The sequence below is a fragment of the Otolemur garnettii genome, unplaced genomic scaffold (genome assembly GCF_000181295.1).
Source record: "Otolemur garnettii isolate 467f Iridium unplaced genomic scaffold, OtoGar3 scaffold00016, whole genome shotgun sequence".
Lineage (NCBI taxonomy): Eukaryota > Metazoa > Chordata > Mammalia > Primates > Galagidae > Otolemur > Otolemur garnettii.
This window is the reverse complement of record NW_003852411.1, coordinates 14,369,518-14,380,293: the sequence shown is the minus strand read 5'-3', so window position 1 is coordinate 14,380,293 and position 10,776 is coordinate 14,369,518.

Here is a 10,776-nt window from a genome sequence, read left to right as displayed (position 1 = left end):
CCTTAGTCTCCCAAGTAGCTGGGACTTACAGGCACCTGCCACAATGCCTGGCTGACTTTTGGTTGGAGTTGTCGTCGTTGTTTGGCAGGCCCGAGCTGGATTCAAACCAGCCAGCTCCAGTGTATGTGGCTGGCGCCTTCGCCGCTGAGCTACAGGCGTCAAGCCTGTAACTTAGGATTTTGACATAAAAACAGAATTAGTATACAGTTGCTAGGACTACTATTGAGTGAAGGAGGGGATTAGTTTGTGTTTATGTTAAATGTATTAATGAAGGTAGCCAACCCTATCCAACTACTTCTACAAAGTCCTTTTCGACTTTCATCTTCTGTCTTGTATGGAGCCTTCTCTGACTTTCCATATTCCTGTCTTTGTTAGGTAACCAACTGTCCTGGTTTGTCCAGGACTATCCTGGTTTGCCCAGAGATATCCTGGTTTTCTCACTGAAGTTTCTGAATCCTAGGAGACCCCTCAGTGCCCAGAAAACCAGGACAGTTGGTTACTCTACCCACACTCTAAGCTGGAAATTTTAACTCTGACTTTGAACTTCTTTAGCTCTCTGAACTCTATATATTCTGCCACTTGCCCTATTTTGATTTACATGGTAATCATTTACAAATAAGAGCTGCTTTTGAGATTTGCTTATAAATTACTCAAGGATCAAGCTGTGCCTTTCATCATTCCTTTATTCTACACATTAACACAATGTCAGACACATAGGAATTACTCAATCATTTCAATGATGAAACCTATTTGAAAAAAATAGCTACTGGCAATTGGAAGTATATCTGCCATGGAATTTTAATCTATTGAATTATAAAAGTGACAATTTGGACATTCAAATATTCCTAAATTTTTATTTTCACATTTAAGTCTGTTTTTAATGTAACTTCCATCTGATTTTTCACTCCTGCACTGCGTTCTTTAAACCATGATTGATGCAAGAATATTCAGGGGTTAAAAGAAGTCACAAGATAAGGATGGTACATTTCCCAGAGAGGAGTGTTTACTTAAAGATTTTATTTTTTAGTGGGGGTGTATGAACTTCTGCATAATTAATACGCTTTGTCAGATTTTACATTTGGGGCATTATGGCAGATTAGGTATCTAGAGAAATCCTCTTGGTACAGAACACCTGAAAATGATCACACACACACAAATACAATCTCTTAAAAGATCAGTTTAAGGCACATTACAATTTTAATGAGCTCTGAGTATGGAAACCTGTAATCCTAGCACTCTGGGAGGCTGAGGTAGGTGCACTGCTTGATGTCAGGAGTTTGAGACCAGCCTGAGCAAAAGACCCCTTCTCTACTAAAAATAGAAAAACTGAGGCAAGAAGATAGCTTGAGCCTGAGTTTGAGGTTGCTGTGAATTATGACACTCTACCCAAGACAATACAGTGACACTCTGTCTCAAAAAAAAATTTTTTTTAATGCGTTTATATGAACTTCAGCAATTCATGAATTGGGCAGCATCAGGGTTAATGTTCCATCAAGTGGCTTAGTGTTCCACTGATGGGGGACAACAGAGGAAATTTTTTTTTTTTTTTTTTTTAGAGACAGAGTCTCACTTTGTTGCCCTCCAACTACTGTGCTTAGGCAATTCTCTTGTCTCAGCCTCCAGAGTAGCTAGGGCTACAGGCACTCATCACAACTGCCAGCTATTTTTTTGTTGTAGTTTGTCTGGGGCCAGGTTTGAACCCGCCACCCTCAATATATGGGGCCAGCACCCTGCCCACTGAGCCACAGGCTCCACTCTAGTACCTATTTTTTTTTGAGACAGAGTCTATGTCACCCTCCGTAGAGTGTCATGGCGTCAGAGCTCACAGCAACCTCTAACTCCTGGGCTTAAGCAATTCTCTTGCCTCAGTCTCCCAACAGGCACCCAGCATAAGCCTGGCTATTTTTTGTTATAGTCGTCATTGTTTTAGCTGGCTTGTGCTGGGTTTGAACCTGCCAACCTTGGTGTATGTGACTGGTGCTGGAACTGCTGTGCTATAGGCACCAAGCCTGGACACTAGTATCTTTTAATGAAGTATAATTTATCTTTTTTTATTGTTACTTGTGCTTTTTGTGTCATAAATAGAAACCATTGCCTAGCGCAAGATGACAAAGATGATAGGCCTATATTTTTTCTCCATTTTCTAGTCTTAGCTCTTACATTTAGGTTTTTGTTTCATTTTGAGTTTTTCTTGTACCTGGTGTGAGGCAGGGGTTTGATTTTATTCTATTGCATGTGGTTCTTCAGCTGTCACCGTACCATCTGTTGAGAAGGCTATTCTTCCCCCATGAAGTAACTTGTCACCCTTCTTGAAACCTGTTGACCATAAATTTAGTGTTTACATTTGGACTCTCAATTCTATTCCATTGATCTGTATGTCTACCATTATGTTATATGTTATAACCTAATGCCATGTCATCACTTCTTCCATATTCTATTGATTAGGCAGACCAGTTCTGGCACAACGTGGGAGGGACTAAACAAGGACGTGAATGGCAGGGGCATGAACCACTGGGGGCCCTCAGAGGCTAGATACTGCATGAAAATAACCACGTAATTATCTCAAGACGTATCCTCAAATACGCTCTTAGTAATCTAGAAATACTAGGAGAACTGCTTAATCTGATAAAGGATAGTTTCAAAATACCCCAATCATCATGTTTAATGGTGAAACATGCAAAGCATTCCCTTTACAACCAGGAACAAGACAAAATAAATGCCCACTATCTCTACACTTACTTTATTGTATTGTAGACATTAGCCAGTAGAATAAGATAATATAGGAATAAAATATATACGAATTTGAAAAGAAGATATGATTCTGCCTTTCTTTAATTTTTTTTTTTAGCAGAGTCTTAGTCTGACTTCTATCATCCAGGCTGGATTACATAGCTCACTGGAACCTTGAACTCCAGTGCTCAAGCAATCCTCCCTCTTCAACCTACCTAGGTAGCTAAGACTGTAGGCATGTACCACTATACTTAGGCTAATTTTTTTTTTTTTATTTTGTAGAGATGAAGTCTCACTATATTGCCCAGGCTGGTCTCAACTTCTAGCCTCAAGCTATCCTCTCACCTTAGCCTCCCAAAGCTCTGAGATTATAGGCAGGAGATACTGAGCCCAGCCTGGATTTTCTCCTTAGAGAAAATATTTTTTCTACATGAAAAACTGGGGCAAAAAAATCTGTGGAATAAGTTAATAAGAGCAGTTAGGAAGATTTCTGAATTTAAGATGATGCCAACAACAAATTAAAAACTTACTTTTATTTATTTATTTATTGAGACAGAATCTCACTGTTGCCCCAGGCTAGACTTTCATGGTATCAGCCCAGCTCAAAGCTCAAACTCCTGGGCTAATGATCCTCCTGTCTCAGCCTCCCAAGTAGCTGGGAGTATAGGCGCCTGCCACAAGGCCCAGCTAATTTTTTTGTCTTTTTGGCAGAAATAGGGTCTCATTCTTTCTCAGGCTGGTCTTGAACGCCTGATCTCAAGCAATCTGCCCACTTTGGCCTTCCAGAGTGCTAGGATTACAGGTGAGAGCCACTATACCCACCCCAAAATCTTATTTTCAAATGATAGCGTTGTAACAACCCATAGTGCAGTGGTTATGGAGCCAGCCACATACACCAATGGTGGCTGGTTTGAACCTGACCCGGCTGGCTAAGCAACAATGGCAACCAGAACAACAACAACAAAAATAGCTGGGGAGTGGCGCCTGTGGCTCAAAGGAGTAGGGCGCTGGCCCCATATGCCAGAGGTGGCAGGCCAAAGAAAAAAAAAAATAGCCAGGCGTTGTGGCGGGTGCCTGTAGTCCCAGATACTTGAGAGGCTGAGGCAGGAGAATCGCTTGAGCCCAGGAGTTTGAGGTTGCTGTGGCCTGTGATGCTATGGCATTCTACCCAGGGTGACACAGTAAGACTCTGTCTCAAAAAAAAGAAAAAAAAAGACATTAAAGGAGACTAAATAAATAGGGAGACATGGCCTATTTATGAACAGGAAGAATCAGGAAGAGGGTTATGACTTCTATATAGAAAATCTTATTATAATAATTGAAAAAAATGTGGCACTAATAAAAAGATGGGCAAGAAACATACCATGCTATGGGAACTTGATATGCAATAGAACTATAAGTTGAGAAAAAGACACCAAATTGGATACATTAAAAAAAAAAATCCTTACCTCATTTCAAACAAAAATAAATTTCAAATGGATGATTAATGATTCAAATGCAAAATACCCCAGGCTGGCTCATATCCATAATCCTAGCACTCTGGGAGGCTGAGACAGGTGGATTGCTTGAGCTCATGAGTTTGAGACCAGGCTGAGCATGAGCCAGATCCTATCTCTTAAAAATAGAAAAATTAGGCTCAATGCCTGTAGCTCAAGTGGCTAATGCTCCAGCCATATACGCTGGAACTGGCGGTTTCAAATCCAGCCCAGGCCCGCCAAATAACAATGACAACTACAGCTTAAAAATAGCCAGGCATTGTGGCAGATACCTGGGATACCAGCTACTTGGGAGGGTGAGGCAAGAGAATCTCTTAAACCCAAGAGTTTGAGGTTACTGTGAGCTATGACGCCACAGCACTCTATCCAGGGTGACGGCTTGAGACTCTGTCTCAAAAAAAAAAAAAGAAAAGAAAAGAAAAGAAAAATTAGCCAGCACTGTAGCTAACATCTGTAGTCCCAGCTAGTAGAGAGGCTGAGGCAAGAGGACTGCTTGAACCCCAGAGTTTGAGGTTGCTGTGAGCTATGCCACCAAGGAACCTCTACCCAGGGTGACAGACTGAGACTCTGTCTCCAAAAAAGAAAAGTGAAAAACAAAACTTTAACTTCTAAAATAAACCATAGGACACTTCTCCTATATGACCTCATAGGGGAAGGATCTATCTTCCTTCCTTCCTTCCTTCCTTTTCTCTTTCACTCTTTCTTTCTTTTCTTTCTTTTTTGACAGAGTCTCACTTTGTCAGTAGAGTGCTATAGAGTCACAGCTCACAGCAACCTCAAACTCCTGGACTCAAGCAATTCTCTTGCCTCATCCTCCAGAGTAGCTGGGACTACAGGAGCCTAAAACAACGGCCATCTATTTTTAGAGATGGAGTCTCGCTCTTGCTCAGGCTGGTCTCCAACTCGTGAGCTCAGGCAATCTACCTGCCTTGGCCTCCCAGAGTGCTGGGATTACAGGTATGAGCCACCTCGCCTGGCCCCAGGAGGATTTCCTAAGACAGAAAATATTGATACCTCTGTTTATCAAAATATACTGTAAAAAGAGTGAAAAGGGCAAGGAACAACCTAGAAATAGTATTTATAATATACAAAATATGTAAGTGTATGAAATAAAAAACACAAAGGATCATTAAATACCAGGAGTGTCAAAAAAAACCATATACACATTTTAAGAGATGTTATCTATGTATTACTTTTCGCAGCTGAATTGAATTACAGCGGCAACGTATGATAGTCGCTCAAAAGATGGTCTTAATCAAGTGAATGCTAGCATTACCATATGACAGGCAGGGCAGTCAAAGAAAATGGCAGAAGCACGGCTGTCCTTTGAGGAGTGCAAGATTATTTTGAAGGGGTATTTGAAACTTGAGAATGTTGTGGAAGTACAATGCCAACAGAGGCATGAGTAGTAACGGAACCTCCAGCACGTCTAACACGTTTGTGATAATTTTGAGAGGGGAGACACATGGCGCCATGAAACGGCATACTCACCAAAATGCACACTTTGATCACTGCTACTCGAGCTATAGTTTGCTGTATCAGAAATGTCTGGACGCTGATGGTAACCACTTTGAGACCTCCTGTAATTGCAGAAGTCAAACGTGATTTGTATTCATCTTTTGTTATTGGTATACGTTATTACAATTTTAATACCGTTTTTTTCTTTCTTAAAATGTGTATACTTTTTTTTTTGGCGCCCTCTGCATATAAAAATGCTCAAAATCACTGGTAATTAGGGAAATTCAAAGGAAAACCCAAATCATTTTTACCTGTCAGATGTATCAGATAGGCAAAAACTAGAGAGTGGTAAAGATGTGGAATAATTTATGCTCCCATTCACTATTTACGAAAGTTGGTACCACCACTTTGGAAGGCAATTTGTATGTTCTGGAGTTCTGTGGATATGTACAAAACACCTCAAATTTAATTACTTAAAATAATATCCCACAGTTTCTGTGGGTCAGCAATTGGAAAAGACTTTGCTGAAGACTTTTTTTTTTTTTTTGAGACAGAGTCTCACTATGTCACCCTCAGTAGAGTGCTGTGGCGTCACAGCTCATAGCAACCTCAAACTCTTTGATTTAGGCAATTTTCTTGCTTTAGCATCCAAGTAGCTGGAACTATAGGTGCCCGCCACAGTGCCCAGCTATTTTTTTGTTGCAGTTATCATTGTTGCTTTAGCTGGCCCGGCGGGTTCGAACCCACCGTCCTCTGAGTATGTGGCTGGCGCCTTACTCACTGAGCTACAGGCGGTGCCCTGAAGACTTCTTTTAATCACTCCTTTCGTTACAGTCAGACATTTGGGGGTTGAGTCATTTGGGTGTTGTCTCAGGGTCCTCATAGATGACCTCTTGATATGGGCTAGGTTGGGCTCACAACATAGGGTAGGTACTAAGGTCTCAGGCTGGTCAGAGTCCCTACAAGGGAACTGAGGACTTTAAAGAGCAAGTCATTTGAGCTGGTGGAAGCTGCACGGCCCTTTATGAACTAGCCTTGAGAGTCACATGGGACTACTTCTGCCATACTCTCCTAGTTGAAGCATTTGCAAAAGTCCACCCACTATCAAAGGAAAGGGACAGAGATTCCTTTGAAGAGATTCCACCTCTTAATGGGAGATATGTCAAAATCATATTGTGAAAAGTACACGTGAGATGGAAGTTATTCTTGTAGCCATCTTTACAAAATACAAGTATTTACTAAAAGTGAATATTTATATACCTAAACACTTACAGTTTCACACCTAGGTATTTGCCCTAGGGAAGTTATTTCCTATGTAGACCTGGAAATATAACACTTTATAATTATAAAAAGCTGCAAACAACCAAGATATCTAGAAACACGAGATAAATTTTAAAAAGTATTCTTCATAAATAAAAATGAATGAACTTTGGCTCAGCGCCCATGCTCAGTGGTTAGGGCTCCAGCCACATAGGGCTGGCGGGTTTTGGCCAGCTCACAGCTGTGATACTACCAAGGGCGACATAGTAAGACTCTGCCTCAAAAAAATAAAAAAAAAATGAGGCTTCAATGACTGAGTGGGGACATGGAATCAAAAATGCATGCATTCCTTGGCAAGTAGGGCATTCAACATTGTTCTTTCTCTGTAGGGGATAGTTTGACAGAAAAGTCTGAGAAGCATTGGTCTACCGGCCAACTTAATTACTCCTTATTTACCAAACACATCCTGTTTCTTATGACTTCCATGCATTTGCATCTACTATCTCCAATATAAACCTTTCAAGTCACAAAATATACTTGGTGTGATGGAAGTGGGTGACAAGTCAACTTGTTCTTGCCTGACCTACATTTTGTGTTCTCACAAAAGGGAGATGATCTTAGGTTTCTCCAAGTCAGCCTTGACCTGAAATTTAAAGACCAGGACCACAGCTATTTCGTGAAATTAACTGATGCTAAATACTTTTTCGTTATTTGGAATATACTCAGCTCCACTAACCTATAAGGGAATCTTACTCATATTCCTAATAGATGACAATTTATGTTACTTTTAAAATCACTACAATTCTTTCTCAAATTTTTACTGGTAATTTAGACAATTAAATTCGAATGGAACTAACACATGGACTGTTAGAATAGAGAAAAGAGTGGCTTTTTATCTCTAAGAATGAAGTGTAATGTTTCCTACCTCTTATTCTAAACATAAATAAATAAATAAATAACAAGAAAATGTATGTCTCATTACCATACATTGGCCATCTCTACACATGTAACACGTAATTCATATATTATCATATATTCTATATCTTGCCATCATTTCAACAAAATCACAAATTACGTTATCATTAGTTTTCAGTGAACCTCTTACCCATATAAATTTCTCATTGTGCCAAAGGATGCATTTCAGGGAAGCAGATTGAGTAAATTTGTTCTTTATTGCTTATGCTTTGTATGTCCTGGGGACAAATGACTTTAGTTTCAACACCTGCCATTTCTGCTTGTTGAATTTCTTAAATCCATTAGGAGAACTCTCTTGAGGTTTACCTCCACTTCTTTTTTTTTTTTTTTTTTTTTTTGAGACAGAGCAATGCCTGGCTATTTTGTTGTTGTTGTTGTTGTAGTTGTTGTTGTTTAGCAGGCCAGGGCCAAGTTTGAACCCACCAGCCCCAGTGTTAACTCATTGGCCCTAACCACTGAGCTATGGATGCCAAGCCTGTGCTAATATTATTACACAAATTGAATTTATATATGTTATAAACCTATAAATACTTTATCATAAAAGTTACTTTATATATGGGCAGCACCTGTGGCTCAGTGGGCAGGGCACTGGCCCCTTATACTGAGGGTGGTGGATTCAAACCTAGCCCGGCCAAACTGCAACAAAAAAATAGCTGGGAGTTGTGGCTGATGCCTGTAGTCCCAACTACTTGGGCGGCTGAGGCCAAAGAATCACCTAAGCCCAGGAGTTGGAGGTTGCTGTGAGCTGTGTGACACCACGGCACTTTATGGAGGGCGATAAAGTGAGACTCTGTATCTACAAAAAAAAAAAATTACCTTATATGATTTCATATCTATTAAAAAAGCTGAGAAAAGAAAAGGGAGAAAATATATATTTATAGAATTTATTTTATTAACTTCTCTATTTAGCATTTCTGGTTCTTTCCATTTGATTCTGTGGATTCCAGAGTTATAATCTTACTACAATTTTGCTTCCATCTCTCTCTTTTGTGCAATTACTATCAAACATATTATATCTTTCTATGTTTTATTTCTAACAATACAAAACATATATGCTGATTTACATAATAGCTTTTTAAATCAGGTAAGAAAAGAAATATACTTTTTTTTGAGATAGACTCTCATTCTCTTACACCAGGCTAGAATGCTGTGGCATCAGCCTAGCTCACAGCAACCTCAAACTCCTGAGTTCAAGCAGTCCTCCTGCCTGAGCCTCCCAAGTAGCTGGGACTACATGTGCTTGCCACATGCCTGACTAATTTTTTTACTTTTAGTAGAGACCCGGGTCTCACTCTTGCTCAGGCTGTTCTTGAACTCCTGAGCTTCAACAATCTTCCCACCTCAGCTTCCCAGAGTGCTAGGATTACAGGCATAAACCACTGTGCCCAACATAAAATATACTTTTATAATAATTACATAATTATCTTTATCAGTGCTCTTTGCTTTTCATGGGAATTAAATTTCATGTGAATTAATTTTACTAATTCAAATTACTGGGGTTATTTGTTTTCAGCCTGAAGAACTTCCTTTATTATATCTTGCAAAGTGGATCCACTGCCAATAAGTTTTCTTAGTTTTTGTTCATCTGAGAATGCCTTTTTTTTTTTTGGCCTTTGTATTTGAAAGATAATTTTTTTGGCGCTAAGATTCTTGGTTGACAGTTTTTTCCTTTCAGTACTTTGATTATGTTATCCCACAGTTTTCCAGCCTCCAGTGTTTCTGATGAGAAGTTAGCTGTTGATCTTCATTTTCTTGCAAAATATTAAGGGAGTATAAATGTTTTGTTATATGAATACACTGTAGAATGGTGAGGCAGGGCTTTTAGTGTGACTTACACTAGTATGGTGTTCATTGTACTGGATAGGTAAGTTTTTGTCATGTCACCCCTTGTCTGCCTTGCCTTCTTAGTTTCCAATGTCCTTTATATGAGAAGTTAGAGGTTAAATCTTGCTATGGTTTCAAATAAGTTGTTACTTTCAAGATTTTCTCTTTGTCTTAGGCTTTCAGCATTTTTACTATGAAGTGTCTAGGTGTGGAATTCTTTGAGTTTATCCTATTTGGAGTTTGCTGAGGTCTTTGTTAGATTAATGTTTCTCATCAAATCTGGGAAATTTTCAACCAGTATTTTTTTGAATAATTTTTTTTTCTTGACTAGGCCACTGTACTCTAGCCTGGGTAACAGAATAAAAAAAAATTTCATTTTTTCATTTTGTCTATAGAAAATTTTTTTTTCTCTATTCTTTTCTTTGTGGTATTCCCATTATGTGTATGTTGGTGTTCTTAATGGTATCCTACATTCCTCTGGGGATCTGTGTATTTTCTTCTTTTTTTCTCACTGTTCTTCAGATTGCTTAATCTTTTTTTTTTTTTTTTTTGAGACAGAGTCTCATTATGTCGCCCTCAGTAGAGTGCTGTGGTGTCACAGCTGACAGCAACCTCCAATGCTTGGCTTAAGCGATTCTCTTCCCTCAGCCTCCCCAGTGGCTGGGACTACAGGCACCCACTACAACACTCAACTATTTATTTTGTTGCAGTTGTCATTATTGTTTAGCTGGCCCAGGTCGTGTTCAAACTCGTCACCCTTGGTGTATGTGGCTGGAACTATAACCAATGTGCTACGGATGCCGAGCCAGATTGCTTCATCTTTATTGATCTATCTTCATGTTTCCTAATTGTTTCTTCTGTCAATTAAAATTTACCATTGAGGTCCTTTAGTAAATTTTTCATTTCAGTTGTGCTTTCAACTCTTGACTTTCTATTTGGATCTTTCAAAAATATTTTTAAGAGAATACCTCTTTATTGGTATTTGAAGAGAGATATTGTATTTATAGCTTCATTTACTTTTTTTTTTTTTTTT